This window comes from Plutella xylostella, chromosome 8 (genome assembly GCF_932276165.1).
Source record: "Plutella xylostella chromosome 8, ilPluXylo3.1, whole genome shotgun sequence".
In the NCBI taxonomy this organism is placed as follows: domain Eukaryota; kingdom Metazoa; phylum Arthropoda; class Insecta; order Lepidoptera; family Plutellidae; genus Plutella; species Plutella xylostella.
In genome coordinates this window covers 6,202,799-6,222,846 of record NC_063988.1, presented here as the reverse complement: position 1 = coordinate 6,222,846, position 20,048 = coordinate 6,202,799, and the positions used below count along the sequence as shown (strand labels likewise).

Below are 20,048 nucleotides of genomic sequence, written 5' to 3'. Positions count from 1 at the left end.
TACTTCAAAGTTTTCAGTAGGTAGCACATGTAGCTTCCTGAAATTAATTCCTGCCTTTCAAGCCTTTATCTTCATCTTATAAAAACATATTTACCTCTATCAGACACACAGACTGACATAAAAATAATATCCTTATCTAACAAAAAATGCATCTTAAAATTCTAGTAAAATTACTCAAACGTAGAATAAATCTTAAAAGCATGGCGCATTATTAGCAAGAATTATATAATGTCTCCCCGAATACTGCGGCAATTAGTTCTATCCGAAGCCATAACAAGAAGCATTCCAATAGTAGAACTAGCACAGAACGCTGCATCAGCGTTTACCAACCTTTAACAACGAGGGACCTCATAGGTAGTGATACAGTATACATAACTTTAAAATCATTTTTATTTATACACTACCTGTTCCCGCGAGCTTCACTTCGCCGCAAAACTTTTCTCGTGGGAATTTTGCAATAAAATGTAGCCTATGTGTTAACCCAGGCTATCAGCTAACTCCATACCAAATTTCATAACAATCGGTTCAGCTGTTTTGACACACACACACACACACATACTCATAAACTTTCGCCCTTATAATATTAGTAGGATGTTTTTAGAACAGAAGTAGAGAGGCTTAAGTGAGCCGAAATTAGCTCATAAATTGCATTGTTTAAAATTAATATTATATTATTAGTATGTAGACCTTTATAAAATAATTATATAGGTATAAAATAAATTTTCATGTGTCTTTTCAATAAGTAAGTACTTTAATTTGCCATCCTATTCGAAAATTGAAAATCACTCCTAGTTTGAAAAATAAGTAGACGTACTATTTGAGACGATTAAAAGTATCAAAATGGTTCCGTTGAACGGCAGGTTGGGAACCACTGTATCGGATATTTCTGCAATTAGAACAAACCCAGTTCGCAGCTTATAAATGTACAGCGTAATTCAAACGCAGCCACAGAGCAACTCGCCTACTGAAATATATTCATCTCTTCACCAAGTTCAGTTTCACAGTTAATGATATCCACTCTGGAAGTAGGAACTTGAATTAAACATGAAATTCTTAACGGAAGTTAAACAAGTTATTTCATTTATGAAATGGATATTTTTATATTAATATTTCTTTAGATAATATGTTTATGTTTTGGTACAAATAGTAATAATTACCTCAGGAGATGTATTAATTTAATTCACCGTAACACCGAGTCAGTTCCAGTTACAGTTTACCAATGGCATATTAGTGTGTGTAGGTACCTATATAGTCTTCCAATCGAAGATTCGATTTCTAATCTACACACAAATTTGGGATATGCCTCTTGTTTGCTCGGGGGCCGATTCTGGTAAAAGTGGATATAAAGATAATATGCCGTGTCCACATTTTAAATGTCCACGATGCTGTTAGCTAAGTATCGAGATATTAAAGCTCATACCATGCCCCGCGTGAAGAGTATCACAAGTCAGCCTGGGCAGTCAGCGACTGATGCTAAACTGACGCTAATTGACCTCGCCAATCTTTACAACATGGTGGCAAACCCAAGCTATATATAACTATATTAACTATACAAGCTGATATAGCTACTGTTTTTCACCGACAACCTAAAAAGACGACCAGTCTAAAATGACATCGCCTCTTGAATAGAGAACGACATATTTTATTCTTACAAAAACTCAGACATGAAATTTATAATTAAAAACTTGGATATGGCTATAATAACTATGGATACCTCTCATAGTCACGTTAGTTATAACTTTAGTCAGTAAAGTCACCAGAATCGGCCCTTGTCCGGTTCTCTAAGGATGTCCTGTACACAGAACTGTTAGGGCAAATTTGCATGCCAATACTATCAGGAGCTAATCTAACGGACAAAGTTTTGGGTGCAAAGTTAGTGAGGCCAAACTCAATATACCATTAGGGACATCGGCTGTAAGCTAGCTCATGTTTGTCGAAGATTATCAATAAATTAATTAAAATTCTGATTGTTTTGCTCAAGCAAATGTCAGGGAAGTCTTTGTTCATGTTGGGGGGCAGTCTTTGTTAAAGTTTTGTATCGCTCTTAGGTACTGTAAAAGACAGTTATATGTTGTACGTATATTGTAGAAAACAGTACTATCTGCAAAAACCTGTAGGTAGGCAATAATAGCGTATTTCGATTAAGTTCAAACATTTGGTGTAAATTAAATTCAGTTTCCAGTTGATCATTATATTAAATTATACTACAAGACCACCTTTCCGACTTAATGAATACCTACTTTTTAACATTCTGTTCAGTTACATTATATCTATAAATAAATTCTTAATTATGTTAAAGTTTCCATTCTATCTCTGAGACTCGGAAAAGGCAAAAGGAGAAATAAATGTGTTCTAGTTTACACGATACTTTTTTTCCAACATGAATGTTTCATCGTCGCCCTCCAAACTTGATAGAAAACTCCAAGAGCAGTCCATAAATATCTATTCGGAATTATTATGGATAACCAACTTCACTTCATCAATGCCGAAATAATATATTGCGTAACACACACACTTTTTCTAAGAAGCGAAAACAACTTTAGTGAACGCAATCTTCAGCCCATTAATTTCGCAGTCAACTAATTCTGTTGAGTGCGTTATTTATGAACTTTATCAATCTTTGTTTATGTTCGCACAAGTTTAATGAAATATTACAGTTTCTAGATTGAGGGTCTTTTTTCTTTAAAGAATTAAACCTACTGCATTATAATTGGTACCTAACTATTTAACACCATACCTACATGTTAAAACAAATACCCATTACACTCGCGAGCAATGACAAAGTTCCACCTGCTATGGACATGTGCTATGTAACTGGAACTTTATCATTATTCGCAAGTGTACAATAGTTTAAAAGAGTTCGCTATTATATTATGTATACTATGACTGGCCGACGTAGATTCGTCGTTAAATAAAAAGACAAAATATATTATATCAACGCTTCGACGTTTCAATAAAATTACTATTTGAAGTTAAGGCTCACGGCTCAAGCTACGCTATAAATTTTACTGTCGACATTACTGTAGTAATTTATTGTAATAGTTTTGTCTAAGTTCGCTTCTAGTGTATATAAAACGGGTCTCAGTGCCAAAAAAGTAACTTCTTAACAATTACATACAAGTGCGGTATAACTGAGTAAGTTGAAGATTATTTTCAAGGAAATAGGAATAAATGAAAACTAATAATTTTGACCCTACGGGTCCTTATTGAGCAATGTGTCGAATGGCAGTCGGAGCTATTTCTGGCCTTTGTAGACTTCGAAAAAGCCTTCGACACCGTGAAGTGGACCGCGTTGTGGTCAAGTCTACAACGCAGAGGCATACCAGCCTGCATCATCCAAGTGATACGCTCGCTATACGAGGGCAGTACATGTAGGGTCGTACACGAAAAAGAGCTTGGGGCCCCAATACGCATTTCAGCTGGCGTCAAGCAGGGATGTCTCCTGTCACCGCTCCTATTTGTTATTCTCCTTGACGATGTGATGAGGAACGTGGTTGCTATCCCGAGAGGTATAAGCTGGGCTTCAGGTGTCCTAGAGGACCTAGACTACGCGGACGACATCGTGCTGATTTCGCCAACTCTCGACCTATTACAAGAGAAACTCGCACACCTGCAGGAGGAAGCCAGAGTAATGGGTCTGCGAATAAACCGACGCAAAACAGTCGATATGCGTATCAAGGCTAAAACCTCGGACGCCTTAACACTCGATGACCAACGCTTGGACTCGGTCGATGCATTTACTTACCTCGGAAGCACGGTCACCCGTCAGGGAGGAGCAGATGCGGATATAGAGAGCAGGATCAAGAAGGCGAAGGCTGCGTTTGCCCAGCTCAAACCTGTTTGGGACTCGAATGTGCTTACAAGGCGGATAAAAATCTCCCTCTTCGACTCCATCGTGAAGTCCGTATTGCTCTTTGGTTGCGAAACGTGGAGAGTGACGAAAGGGCTGACGAACAAACTGCAAGTGTTCGTCAATAAGTCCCTCAGGTCGATCCTACGCGTTTTCTGGCCGAAGACAATACGTAACGAAGATCTGTGGAAGCTGTGCCGACAATCTCCCATCGGCAAGGAAATTGCGAAGCGAAAGTGGAGATGGATTGGGCACACTGTACGGAGAGGAGCTACGAATACCGCAACTATAGCCTTTGACTGGAGGCCACCAAATGGCAAGCGCTCCCGGGGACGCCCTGTCCAAACATGGCGCCGAAGCGTCGAAAACGAGCTGCGAGCCGCTGGACTAAGCTGGAGTGAGGCCAAAAGTACAGCCGAAGATAGGCGGAAGTGGCGGACGTTAGTGGAGACCCTCTGCACCTCTGGGGTGCCATAGGACTGCAGCAATAATTTGAAACCAAAATAAGCAGGTACTCACATTAAAAATTAAGTACACCCTTTTCTTCATGGTACCATTGATAAGTTTTATGAGTAGCGTTAGTTCTTTCACTTCAACATTGACTAACAGGCTCTAAGAAAATTACCTAAGTATACTAAAATAGTATAAATAATTATACACAGAACCATCTAACCACTTCTAACTTACAAAGTTCCGGGTACCAAACTATAGTACACTCTACGAGTAGGTGGTTGAAAATCTTATTAAAGCACACTGGCCATCTTGTGTCGGTGGCTCGGTTTTATGCAAATCAGTGAAGGGATTGCGCGGCCTGGGGTAGCGCTAAGCGGACCCGTTGTACAGAGCACAGCCAGAAACATTGACTAATTTATTAACTCGAATCAGACGACCCTCTCTATGTAATATTATAAGTAAGTACGGTCAGATGCAGAGAAACCTGACTCCTCTCTCATAGTAACAATGCTTTTGAGGGGGGTCAGGTTTCTTAGCCCCTTACTGTACGTACATCAAGTTAAATGAAACTAAAAACAAAATAAAAACGAAAAAAAATATAAAAGTGTCAAGAGCCCCTATTGGCTATTGGCGTCTTAAATCATTAAACCAGCGAAAATTTCATAAGCTTCTCATGAGACGATTATTATGTAATAAAAATTAATATCACAAAGCTTTACCTTCCTGACTTGCGGCCCAGTCAAACTAATATCCCATACCCACACACAGAGACATATTTTTTTTTAGGAAAAACCAGAGTTGTCCTCTTTTATAAGTCTATGGTCCAACCCTGAAGAGCGAGACCATCTGGCGGATTATGGTGGCCTAAAATTTGTTTTTAGAATGGCAAATGGTGTCCTGCCTTTTATAAATAAAACAAGTCCAACAGAAGGGTTCGTCCCTTGTGTTTTATACTGGCATTATTATAATATTGGCTTTTTGTTATTACTTACGACACTCTTGACATGCGCGCATATTATTATGAATTTAGGTGTTTTATGTACGGTTTTATGATCGCATCCAGTGGCGTGCTTTGGGAAAGGCCTACGTCCAGCAGTGGACTGCTATAGGCTGATGATGATGATGTACGCAAGCAAATAGGCGAAAAACTGCCTTATTTTCATCATTATTGAATAAAATTTTGCAACATTTATTAAAATCCAGGATTATTTTCCAATTTCGTTTAGCCTATTTTTTCTTAAATTTTCTTACCCTGAAAAACAAGTCCAGAGATACGAGTAACAACATTATGAGTGATGTAACTAGAAGGCATTTTTCTCAATAGCTCTACAATATTATTAAAAGACTATTCAGGCTATTAACTTTGCGGTTACGCTCGCTATCTATTCTATTCTATTCTATTCTATTCTCTGTGGGGGTGTAAGTACCTGCACCTGGCTCTCTCGAGTGGAACCTTTGTGCATATCCCCAAGGTCTAAACTGCCTTCCTTAGCTTGGACCATTACCCACCACGCTGGTCCACTGCGGGTTGGTGGGTTCACATATCTAGATGTGATAGATCTAGATATGCAGGTTTCCTCACGATGTTTTCCTTCACCGTAAGAGCGATGGTATACATTGTACTTAAGTTAGAAGAACTCATTGGTACATATCAGCGCCGGGATCGAACCCGCATCTCTGGCGTGAGAAGCGAGCGCTTACCCGACTGAGCTACCACCGCTACGCTCGCTATCTCTTTGTTATGAAATTAAATAGGGTAATATTTTTCTTTGTAGGATTCTATTTTTACTATATTTTACAGCCTGCAGCGGTCAACATTATTTAAAACACAAGACTTTAAAAGACAGTTTAAATGGCAGTTTATGGGTTTTTATAAAGGGTAAACAATTTACTTAACATGTCATTAAAATATAAATTGAATAAAAAGCCATTTCTATATTATTTGGAAATATTTTAGTTGTGTTTGCCAACTTTTTTAACTGTTTTGTTATTTATATTAATATTGAGATCGTTTGTGGTAAGAATATTTCGTTGAAATTGAATTTAATATTACTTACTTTCAGATTTCTCAAAAATACTCGAATAAAGGTTATCTAAAGTAAGCGTAGTTCTAAAATTGCATTATCATCATCTGAAGTTTCTAATTAAATCCAGAATTCTAAAACAACTCAATATTTAACAAAAGTTGAACACTCGAAATATTTTCGAATACCTAGTCTACTAGACTAGACTAGACTGACTAGTATTACCTTATTTGATTAGAAATAGATATAAAAAGATTTATAGTTAAAATTTAATTTAAAACTATCGTGTTTTTATCCAAATACCTAACTATTTACGCAAATAAAAAAAAAAATACAGGGCGCGTGGTAATAGGTAAAAATACAAGATAATATATCACACAGAAAATAAATAGAACAATCGACGGCTTATTACTAAATGTAATCTCTTCAAATCACCCACATTATGTATGTGGGTGATTTGAGATGCAAAAATAAAGGTAAGAAAATGGGTTAGGTGTGAATCATGGTAATTTTTACAATAAAATTACTTAGGTAGTATGTTATAATTACGTTAAGGTGAGAATTTGAACATTCTACGTTTTACACTAACTTGAGTCTTACAGTGAATCAAGGCAATCGTTATCTTGTAATACCTAGTATACTTGACCCTATTTGATCATAAATATCCTGCCACCCAAAGGTTGCCTTGAAAACATCGCTTTAAGTGATAAGATCGCTATTTTTACCTATGTCTTTGTTGTTATTTTATATGTATACTAGCTGTTCCCGCGCGCTTCGCTTCGCCTTTAAAAGTTTTCCCGTGGGAATTCCGAGATAAAAAGTATCCTATGTTCTTTCCTAGGGTCTAGACCGTATGTATTCCAAATTTCATTGAAATTCGTTCAGTAGTTTTGGCGTGAAAGAGTAACAGACAGACAGACACAGTTACTTTCGCATTTATAATATTAGTTAGGAAGTTAGGATAAGCTTTGTAACTTATTTTCTTGAGTTCTATCTATCTATCTTAACAAGCTATAATCTTTACTGTTTCTCATTTTTGTTTTACTATCCTCCGAAGAGTTGTGCACTTCAACGCCTTCGGTGTACATTATCTATGTCAATACTTACACTGAAATGGGAGGGGCATTTTAGGGAAGCATTTTGGTTCATCGCGTGTACCCTCAGTGTAAGGGCCCGCGTGGGAAACATTCTGTGGAGATTTCTGGCCGAAAGCAGTCCAGTACAATTTTTTGTTTCATAAATCTGAGGCACAAGCTATAAAGGAAATAAATTGCCAATGCTTTGACCTTTGTAATCTATATTATGTTGTTAAAAGTCGTAAAAATTGCTATTAATTTTATTTTTATCTCGATTTTTACCGTTCTACCACAAAAACTTAACACATGTTTTTAAAATAGACGTTATGATATATATATATATATGTTTTGAGGGCTTCATAGATCTGTCTGATCATTGACTACGGTAAAAATCACATAGATATTTAATATTTTAGGTACTTAAAATGTTTTTTTTTTTAAGTAGCGGCTACCTACATTTTTTTTGCAAAACGAAAAATTTCAAAACGAGTTTTAAAAAATCAATAAATTATATATTATAAATTATATATTATGAAAGCAGCCTAACTTATCATAATTTTTTACTATTTAAATTATCTCTCCTACTTTTGAACTGGTATCAAAATCCCATAAAGAGTTACAGTGCTTTATGCCTATTAAAGCTGTTTTACCGCTCTATTATTTAGCATAACGATTTGAATATTGCGATTTAATGTATGCGGATTTAAATACTAAAGCTATATAAAAAGCCAATCCGTTGATCCGATGCAGAAGCACACTGTACAGTGTGTACAGTTTGTTTTTAAATTAAAAATATATTAAAAGGACACCTCCTTGTCTTCTATCCATCAAACAAAGTGACCCTCATCAATCTCGTGGTAATTAAAAATCGATACCCCACCCCCTGTGTGATTCTTCCGCGTGCATTACACATTCATGCCCATTCAATGTATTCAAATTTCGAATAAACTTTTAATACGATGGCTCTCCCCAATTTTAGCCGTTTGATTACGCTTGTGATTTCGAGGGGAGCCTGGTCTATTCTACTTTGAGCATGCTTTTATAATTTTTGCCCTTTGGCTGGTTTCATTCGCATTCCGGCTGCTCATGCGGAGTTCCGCAGTGTAATGTTACTTTAAATAGAGCAGCATTTTTTAAGCAAACGCAATTTTTCTCTGTTTGCTTTGCTTCAAAAGCCAACGGTGCTTTTATACTTGTTTCATGAAAAGCTGTTTTTAAAAACCTTATTTTACACCAAAAGAATATAGTGGTAGTTTATTGGTGTTCTGCTCAACCTACTTTTAGTTTTATTTCAAACATCGGACTGGCAAAATGACGAAAAAGCAAATAAACAATAGGATTTCAGTTACACTTTTCCACTCAAATTTCCCTTACTCTGTTATTTTTCCGTGCAACAAAGAGAATGTAAGTAATAAAATACCTACTACGAGTATACTGAGGTATCCTAAATGCTTCACAAGAGCAGTGAATCGTATCTGGCACATCAATTGCGATTTCTAATGTAAATAGGGACGAAAATTCAGAAGCAAGTGTTATTGTGTGCATTTCGTACATTGTAGCCTGGTCTCTCCGTCCGCGGTCAGTTGATCAATAATGTATTGGCCCCGGGCATATATTCTGCGACAACTTTTGAATATTTTATCAACTTAGAACAAGCTTTATGCTTCGGTCCTTTTAGTTTTATTGTTAGTTCTTCTCATGTGCTTACGCCAAGACTACCCTATACATAGTATACACATACTGTTTGTTACTAAAATATGGATTCAAAACTTACTAATTATGTTAAGCAAGAATTACCATTTCTTAGTATTTATGCGCTAATAATATAAAGCATTTATTTCAGAGATAATTCTATAAACATTGTGTCAGTAATACCAGACTGAATCTATGTTAGATTAAGTATTGTATTACTAACACAATGTAAATTAAATTTATGATAATAATTAATTAGGTATTTACACAGATATTTAAATTGCACAGCCAACACGTAACAATAGAAAGGTTTATTTTGTATACGTAAAGTTAGTTTCAAATACTCTTTGTTACTATAAATTATATGTTGTTCAAGTTTTGTCTATTTTAAATAAGTAAAACATTATTCACAAAAGATGTTCCATCCTTTTAAATGAAGCGTGGTATTTTTTTCATAAATTTTAAAAGGATGTTTAATTTTCTCCTTTTATGAAATATAATAGAGCGTTTGGGCCCCGGTGCGGTCGTAAAGACCACCCAAGGTTTTGTAAGTAAATAAGGGTTGGTTCAGCTTAAAAATCTGTGAAGAATACGTGGTCTGCTTGTAAATTGTAAGCAGTAAAATGTTTCATACAATTTATAGAAAATAATTCGTTTTGAAATGGCGCCCATTGGATGTCTTTTGTCTTTACTAGAGTTTTCAGAAAATATTTCATAAGTCTCTCAAGTTATAGAATCCATTCTTATTGATATTGTTCATTTAAAGTTTTTATAAAACCAATACCATACATAATAATATAACGGTTAACCAACCAAATCCTATATAATAAGTAATTGAGCCATTAAAACCACATTGTAATTTCGTTCTCTTTTTAAGTCACATTCACATTCGTCGTTCCCCAGAAACCGCGTTTGCTAAAATAACACATTTTATATGCAAATCTCAATGGACGTTGGACCATTTTGTCCGTTTTAATTGCAAAACGAATGGCTTTTGGCTCATAACATAACTGAGGCGAAATTGTGAATTAAATACTATAATTCTGCAATACGTGTAATCACTTCATCTGGGAACGGTCCCTTCGATATTATTGAAATAAAGTAAAATTTTACGGCACACCGTTATCGGATTTTATAGCAGTAGGTACATGTATAAATACTACAAGGCTTTTAAATATTTTTGCCCATTCAAATTAATGGCATTCCCATTTGCCACTTTCACCCAGTAGTTTTTTAAAATAAAATATCAAACCCCAGTCAGAAACGGGCATTGAATCATTATCATCGACTTCAATTCTCACTGATATTATTTTTGTTTGTTACAATCTTTTATCCAGCGTTCTATTTTTGTCCATCTATATCGATCGACTATCAAAGAAGCCAACCTAATAATTTTAGCTGCGAGTCCAATTCAATTTGTCCTAGTGTATAATAGAGTAGGTAATTATGTAGGTGTATAATTGTACATTCATAAAGTATATTTAACTTTGTGTACAGAATATTTATACTTGATCGCTAGTACCTACTTATTGCTTTGATATTAAGTACAATAAAATTCTATCGTTCAAGGTTGCAATTAACCCTAAAGCTAACATAAAAAGTAAAGCTACATATGTTAACATAACACCCTGAAGTTCATTTGCATGATAATATCTAGTATAGGTACTCGTTATTCTATGATAATATAAACTACATGTTTCATACTTGACAAACGATGTAAGCAATCTTAGTGTGTCTTTTTATTTAAATTTATATAAAAACAAGATTTGAAATTAAAAATTAATACCTGAACAATGAAATACTTAGCTACTAGTAAAAATGGTTGCTTTCGCAATGAAACCATTTAGATATCTTTGCTATAATTGATTTGTTTAATAATACTTAGGTACCTATTTAAGATTGTTTACCTTTTATGCCAAGTATAACAAAATTGAGTACTTATAAATGTAACAGCATCCTCAGTGTCTTTGCTGATCGATGGGACTCTCCATTGTCTCAGAGATGGATGCGGTTACACACCAATTAAAATATTCTTGTATATATATGCCTACTAACACTAGATGTAAGAACATTGTATTACTAATTATGGACTTCGTGTATCATAATAAATAAATAATAATAATAATAATAATGCGGCAGGGCAGCTTGTGGCGAGCTGTTGGTCATTAGCGACCCCACCCACCAGATGTCGGGGAGAACCCCTGTTCTTCATCTCTGGCTTGCCTTTATTGGTGTCCAGAGTGAAGACTGACGAGGAACAGGATCTCCCACCTCTTGCTTGCCTTCATTGGCTGGCTTGAGTGGTGTACCGCTAGAGCAGCAATTCTCGAGGAAGGATGTGTGGCGAAAGCCATGTTCACTTTATAGTGTTTATACAATTTGTTTATACTAATAAAGATGATAAATGCATGATAATTTTAAGATTTATCTCGTCTTTTTATCTATTTAACCAAAGTATGTGCCAACTGTTAATCTTTAAGGTGTAAGTAACTTTAACTTGTAAGTTGTAACACATATTTTTTTTGTAGCTCTTTAAATAACCTTTTTTATTTGCTATGAAAATTTTCTTTTGTTTACCTAAGTATTATACCCTTGCCATTGTTTAACAGTTTGTGCGCTATTTACTTTTGTACTTAATTTGATAACCTTTTCTCTCTGTGTCTTCTTTTTGATATTTCACACATTCTCTTATTTTTGTATAACTTTCTTTTCTCCGTAGGGGGGTGATGTGGCGAAAGCCACCCTTGGTAGATTATGCAACCATGGTAGTTTTTAATACATTTCATCTGGCACACTTTGTGTCGCCCTGTGGCCACCCTAGGCACAGCGGGATACCCAGGGACTCTCTCTCTTCCCGCGACATCACCAGCCCGATCGGACGTGTTCATTTCACTCGTGTAATTAGTGTTCAAATACGAGTGATATAGTAACGACATAGTTTCAGTTACATCAAATAACTCCATAGATGTATTACCCAGTAAGGTTCTTGTAGGGATCTTGACCGATAACGCGATTGTCCTGAGAGCCGTGGAATACCTCTCCATCCTTAGCACCTCATGCCATGTTGCCCCCTTGTTGCTACATCACTGTAATGTGCTAGCGACTGTTTTGGGGGGCCCATTTACTGTGTGTGCGAGTCACCCCCTGCCTTTTTATCCGTGTGTGAAACATATAGGTCAGGCAGGGGCTATAGTCCTTCCATAGTCCCGGTTAACCAGTCCATTTAGCACCCCCTTCCATAACCCTGTATTAGTTTTCTCCATATCCTACAATAGTCCTGCACTAACCGGGGATTTTCCTTGGGTTTAATCTATAGTTTTCACAGAGAAAATCGCCGGGTGGTGCCACATTTCATATAGATTAATGTTGTCAAACGGGCCTCTACATGTTGGCTTCGGCCCCATGCACGCCTTCCAAATGCCCGGGACCCCATGGTCCCGTGATGGAAAAGACACAACATAATAATAATAATAAATGATCTATCAGGGCAACCCATACCTATATTCATGGTGGTAGAAATAAAATGTCACTGGCTCGCGGATAGCAGATAGCCTTCTTGATGTAATATCAAGTAGCCTTTGTCTACCCTAGAGACTGGATCCCATTTGCAGACGTCTCTTCGAGTGAACTAGTCAACGAATATTGTCGGAGAAAATAAAATGAACATTGTAATAATATTGGATGGCCTTATGAATGTTAAAGATGGTTTTGAATTTATTGTACTGATTGATTGGTGGAAAAAAAGGACAGTGTAGGTAATTTGATTTGTTATTGTTGGGTGGATTATTTCTTAGAATCGATGTAGTAAATAACATATAAGATAGATAAATAAAAAAAATATGCTGATATTGAAAATTGTTTAGCAACATAACTATGTTTTTTTTAAATATCATATTATTTAAGTATTATTATAATTCTTTAAATGAAACATTATGAAGTTATTATTAAAATAAAATATTAAGTACTTATTATTTAACTAAACTATCTATATATTTTACAAATAAAAATGATAATAATATAATAATAATATCATATTATATTTTTTATATTTAGGCGACTAAATTTTTATCTTGTTGCGGTTTTCAATTTTCATTGTGAAGTACACACACACCGTGCTATTAATCTGAATATAAGCTCTGTTTCATTAAATGAAATGAAAAAAAAAACTTAAAATTGATTTTGAAATTTCAATTCAATATGAAATTCAGGAATATCAATGCTAAGGTACAATTAAGCAATTATTAATCAGTGCATACAAATATAGCGGCTGTACAAATCAACAGAGAGCACAATCCGATATACATTTAATAGCCTATTGCGTCCTAAATCACAGTGACCTCAATATAGCTAACTCATCCATAGACAAACACGATTAAGCTGTGCAATCTCCGCCACAATTTGAAAATGGAACAGCAACGCCTACTTTATGAATATGAGTGTCCGTGTCGAGAGTGTGAATACACTGGCGCGTGATGTGAGGTGACAAATGCAATCTACGTAGTGCAACCATAGTAGATTATTGTTAGCCTAAGGGTGAAAACCACTTATTAGGCCCCGACACGTGTGTAATAATTAGGTTCAAGAAATATTGTTTCCCATGCAAAGCAGGCATTTTTATGGCTCTATTCCGGCAATCCTCACCTACTTTCAGAGCATGAGTGATGAAAAAATCTTTTCACAGACCACATTTAATATTGCATTCACTTTTTCATTGATTATCCGGCTTATTAAAGCGGCAATGTAGTTAAAAAATTAATAAAATACAATTATCATTCTAAACTACAACTTGTGATAAAAAGCGCATGTGTCATGCGACGCTCCAAGTCCATTCGGACAGGATTCAATTTCGGTGTGCGACCGATATCTGACATTTCGCGCGACGATTGCCGTGCCCGGCGAGCCGTGGGCGCGGGCGCGACCGTGCTATTGGCTGACGCCTAACCGGAAATACGCTTTGTCAAATCTATTTACCGGGTTAAAACGGAAACGGGATTTTGTGATTCTAATTTTGAATGCAATTTTTTTATGATCTCGAATGGAGCTTAGAGGTTGATGATGGCTTTTTTTCGATTATAATTCCTTTGTTTTAAAGGTGCCTATTGCAGAGCCATTAAAGATACGGGGTGAAGGCGATGCCACATGCAGCGGACATACCTTAAATAGTATAGATACTGAAATAATACTTAATTTACAGAAATCACAAACTACATTACATATAATCGTGTTTTTGAACGGAAACCGAAACCGCCTTTAAGTCGAGAATAAATATTGTATATGTCATTAAAATAATTTGGCAATAGGGGACTGTCCTGAAGCTGAAACACTGTATGTAAACGCCTACCCAATAACGTACACTCAGATTTCAGCTTTTGATGCCATGATAATTATCTGACAGCGTCTTGTCAAAGCCAACTGAGGTTGGATCCACAGAGGCAAATTAGATGCATAGAATTCTAATAGCCGTACCCTCTATATACTGTTATTAATAGGGTCTGAATCGGAGACGTTTGATCACTGTGCTGCACTGACCTTTGTGGGAATAAGAAGTTATGTATAAGAAAATTGTATAAAACATGAGTTGAAAAATATTACAAGACTCCTTTATCGATTTAGGATATTCGAAAAAAAATACTTCATTTCCGAGCACTTAGATGAAGATACTTAAGATTCACTCTATATTGAAGGTAAGGTATTGGCTTTATCATGTCAATTTGGACCAGACTTTTCCAGATCACCCGTTTTTAATGTAACACCCTATACACTAGGGTTACGGAGTATTCAATTTATGAAATATGTAAAATGGTTGCATCACAATATAGGTCAGCGGCGTTCTATGTATCTGTGCGTTCAATATGCATGGCCAGTTAGAATTCGGAGCTGTTTTTTTAACCGTATATCGCACTGCGAATTCCTGCGACGTCAAGAATCATAGTCGGTTACAAACACAGCACCCTGTATTACAATACTCGACTGCCAGTCTAAGGTCTCTAAGGCCTTTTTTAGATTACAAGAATGATATCAGATTCCTGATTCCTCCGAAAGGGCGGGGGTTCAGTTCTCAGTCAAATACGTCATCATCATTATCAGCCTATAGCAGTCCACTGCTGGACGTAGGCCTCTCCCAAAGCACGCCACTGGATGCGATCTTTAGCTTTCCGCATCCAATCATAACCAGCAACCTTTCGCAAGTCGTCACCCCATCTAGCCGGAGGGCGTCCCACACTACGTTTGCCTAGTCGCGGCCTCCACTCCAGAACACGTTTACCCCATCGGTCATCGGTTCTTCGACAGATGTGACTAGCCCACTGCCACTTAAGCTTACTAACTCGGTAAATAAATACGTATTAATTTAAATTAAAACATAACAAAGTATAGTAGCTATTAAAACATAAAACTAGCCAAAATATGACACAAAAGGCATGTCTGTGTTACTTTAATACGATGCGATGTAAGCACGTTTAAAACGTATAATATTAAATTAAACTGTTTCGGTCACTCTTTGTGAAACTCATCCAACCTTTTTGTGAAATCTGATATCTTTGAAACATATTTTCCATTAAGTGACCCTTTTTAACGGAACCACGAAATATAAGCGTGTCTAAAAGTACATATTTTTATACTGGATACATATTGTTTACTATGTAAAAAGGGGTTTGTTTGAACTTAACCAATATTTTGGAAGAGTTTAGTAGGTAAGTATCAGCGCAAAATATTCAATTACGAATTTAAACAAACCTCAAATTTAATCAAAAAATGGATGCGAATCTTGTTGTTACGATATTATTACTTATACTCGGAATGATAAAGCAACCTAGTTACTATTGCAGAACATATCAAATGAATTTGTCCGTTGTTCTCAGAACTAAACAAAAGACGATCAGCCCGGCATTCGGAACCGATATTTAAATATCGAACGGCAGTACAATGTTCGGGACACGCTTAGCGCCAGAGCACGGGTGCGGTACATGACATCCAGGTACAATGGCACGACAACGATGCTCTGGACTCACAATGCAGCGCAGTCAATCGCGGTATCGGTCTCGATGCAAACAACGCGTTTGTTCCAGAACAAACAGACGGCAGCTTCAATAATAATGCCGTTTCCAACATGTGTCGGCGATTGTACTAGCTTTTACGTACTCAACGGTGATTGGTTGGTTTTTCTGGACCAGATGAAATTACGCTCGCTGCAAAATCAAATGGCCGCTGACATAATTTCGTTTTGCTGTTAATTGAATAGTGAATGTATCATGAAATTAATAATTGAATTTTTGCTGTTGATTTTGAATCGCAAGTTTTAATTCAATAATTTAACGTTTGTTAATTTTAATTAAGGCTCCACATTTCAAGAGTTGTCTACTGAGAACCTGCAATTATTTTATATTTATTTAAAATTCAATAATTACAAAATAACTAGGTACCTCATTTATAAAAATCTCCCAAGAATAGAAGATCTTCGCTATTACAACTAAAAATTGACTCAAGTCCAATACATGTTAAGCGCTGTATAAAATATATATAGTTATTATTCTGTGGCGCTGTAAAATACTTTTTACCCGACTGTAGGAGGGTAATGTTTTTGCATATGTGTCAAATACAGTGTTAGAAAAATGTGGTTAATACCCACTAAGCTCTTTGGTGGTAATTAGTATACAGCTTGTTTCTTTTTTCCAATTCTGCTAAAAATAAAACATGGCTTTACAAACAGCCCAGTCTGAGCCTCTGTAAGCAAAACTTAATTTACATTTATTTTGAGATTCTCGTCCGTTTTTTGTACGGTAAGTAATCTAAAAGGGTCTGCTTTATTATACTAAACTAATGTTTAATCAATTTTCCTTTTTACTGTACATGACTGTATGTAGAGGTTTTTGTTTAGGTTAAGGAAGGAGGTTTGAGATTTATGCATTACTAGCTGTTCCCGCGAGCTTCGCTTCGCCTTAAAAAGTTTTCCCGTGGGAATTCCGGGATAAAAAATAGCCTATGTTCTTTCCCAGGGTCTAAACCATATGTATACCAAATTTCCTTCAAATCCGTTCAGTAGTTTTGGCGTGAAAGAGTAACAGACAGACAGACAGACACAGTTACTTTCGCATTTATAATATTAGTTAGGATACAATGAAAAGGATTAAATTGAGCGAGGGTATACGCAATAGAAGAAAAAAAATCGATATTAACCCACAAATTCATAGAGCTTTTTGACACTTTACAATAGGTTTAAAATGTACGTTGTGATATACGAATTTCACCTTTTTGACTCACGCAAAGGTGGTAGAAGAAGAAAGAGTTAAAATTCTTGTGTTTCAATGTTAATTTTAACCTTGTTGTACATTTAAAATGCAGTCTATGAATTTGAGGGTAAGTACCTATTTTGACTGAAGTAGTTCAGCATCATTGAAAGGTTTAAAGAGAAGCTGCTACGTGATTTTGTAAAACATCATGTCATGTTTTTATATGTCACAATATATGACAAACCCATGCGCTGACATTGACGTTCGTCGATGAGGCTACGATGATGGTTTTTATTGAATCGTCTATTAAGGTAATGAATATGTTTAGTGCCAATTTCTCAATTGTCGGTTATCTAACTGATAGGAATTAATTTATAAATTAAACGTCATCTTCACATAAAATTCATGACAGATGTGTCAAAAGTTAATCACTACTCCCTGGTTATGCTCTAACCGAGAATGGAGAAATTGGCACTTAAAAGCGTAGATCTTAATAGCTACAGTCGTTCTAGATAATTAAAATATATTTATATTGTATTTTACAAATGCAAAGAGATTATTAAATAAATGTATTTATCGTTTGTTAAAGGTGCTTGTTTAAGGTGGTAAGTAGTAGGACCGCTCTTATAGATCATCATCATCAGCCAATAATCATCTACTGCTGGACATTGGCCTCTCCCAAGGAGCGCCACAACACTCGGTCTTCGGCCTTCCTCATCCAACCACTATAGATCCAATCTATTATAGTATAGTTGAAAAATAATAAAATACACTTTTTTTAGTTCTTAGTTACTGCCGATTACCTTTTATTCTATTCTATTCTATTCTCTGTGGGGGTAACAGTACCTGCACCTGGCTCTCTCGAATGGAACCTTTGTGCATATCCCCAAGGTCTAAACTGCCTTCCTAAGCTTGGACCATTTTCCCACCACGCTGGTCCACTGCGGGTTGGTGGGTTCACATATCTAGATGTGCTAAATCTAGATATGCAGGTTTCCTCACGATGTTTTCCTTCACCGTAAGAGCGATGTTATACATTGTACTTAAATTCAGAAAAGAACTCATTGGTACATGTCACCGGGATTCGAACCCGCATCTCTGGCGTGAGAAGCGGGCGCTTACCCGACTGAGCTACCACCGCTCCACCGCTGATTACCTTTATTTTACTTTTCTATTGAATGTAAAGAAATTGTGTTCATTTTCTGTAAGCTCGTAGATAGAAATGGGATGGTAACTTTAACATTACACATCAGCCTTCCCCGTAAAAAAATACAGGGTGTTTAAAAACAGATGTTTAGTGCTGTATACGGTATACGATGCTAAGGGGTATACAGTATACCCCTTTGCATCTACCAAATTCCGTGTAACACAAGCTTTAAATCCGTTTTAGTCCAAATTTGGGGCAATATATTTTAAAATGTAAATATTATAATCATAGATATAACATTCTCTCCTCTCTTAAACTATCGTACTACTTAATGTCTTTCTCGACATCACCATTAAGTTCGCTTTTGTATTTTTTTTTATTTTATGTACAATGTAATAATATTATGTGATATAAGACAATATTTACCTCACAGGCGAACCTTAGTGCGCTGCTCCGAGCAATTCCATGTTGTACGTATAATTATAAACACACAACCGTCAAAATGTAATTAAATTCACTCAACACTGAAAATGTCACACGTACGACTGTAGCATTAGGCCGGCCCCAAACTCGCGCCTGGTCATTATAAGTAATTGCAGACCAGACTACATTTGGCGCCTTAATTACAGTACAGGCTTAAGTTCTGATGCCACCAATTAAGTAAATTAAAAACCGCTATAAATACCAATAATCCTTGCGTAACAATTTTCCACACAAAGGCCGTGTCTCTTAACACTTAGTGTCTTCTTTTTAGGACTACACGTCACAAAGGAGTGTTTTTTTATTCACAAAAACTAACAAAAGGTCGTGAGTTCTATTGTCCATTAGCGTAGCAGCGGCTTTGCTACGCGCTACGGCGTAGACGCGACGTAGAGGCTTCGTAGCGCGCTCGACACTAGCGGGGCTAGCCCGGATCACTCACGCACACAGGCGCGGCTCGTAGCTCGCTGCGTGTGTACACGACTCAGCACTCACACACACAGGCGGCTTACAAGCGTAGCTTAGCGAGAGCGGGACGCGAATACTTTTGGGTCTGTAAGCGGTGATTCACTCACACACGCTGCCGACTCCGGCCATACTCATAGAAGCGATTTAAAGTTGTAATCCGTGCCGATGATTTGAATTTAAAGGATTATGTTGATACTCCGATAGAAATATAAAATAAACAATATATTTTTACTATAAATTTTAGTTTTATACATATAGTAGCAGAAATGAAATGAATTCTATTTGTCAGTATTATAAAATCTATGCCAGATATGCTATAAAATGAAAATGTTTTTGATCAAGAATGTGTTAAAACATTCTTGATCAATGAAAAAGTTCCAGTGACATAGCATCAAATTACTCCTAAACGGAAAAGGCTATCTTAATGACGCCGTCTGCAATATTGAAGTGCATATTGCAATATACAATCCTTTTTCGTGTCCGCATTTTGTGAGTGGAACTTTTTCATTGCTCGTCAGTGCAAATTACTGTAAATCAGAGTCCATCTTACAGAACTTATCTTCAATGAAGTTGGTGACATACTTGTTTGTTTTAACTTCAATCCGAAATTAATTTACTTATCGCGGACAA

At 36.2% G+C, this 20,048-nt stretch overlaps 1 protein-coding gene across 1 annotated transcript in view; it reads right to left on the bottom strand.

Annotated features, from left to right (window-relative positions):
* The window catches only part of LOC105383054, a 55,062-nt gene extending 35,680 nt beyond the window's left edge, over nt 1-19,382 (bottom strand). Inside the window, exon 1 of the mRNA XM_038115243.2 lies at nt 18,897-19,382. The gene's annotated coding sequence lies outside the window, so the exon portion shown is untranslated. The remainder of the gene's footprint in view (nt 1-18,896) is intronic.
* Between the last annotated feature and the right edge of the window lie 666 nt (nt 19,383-20,048).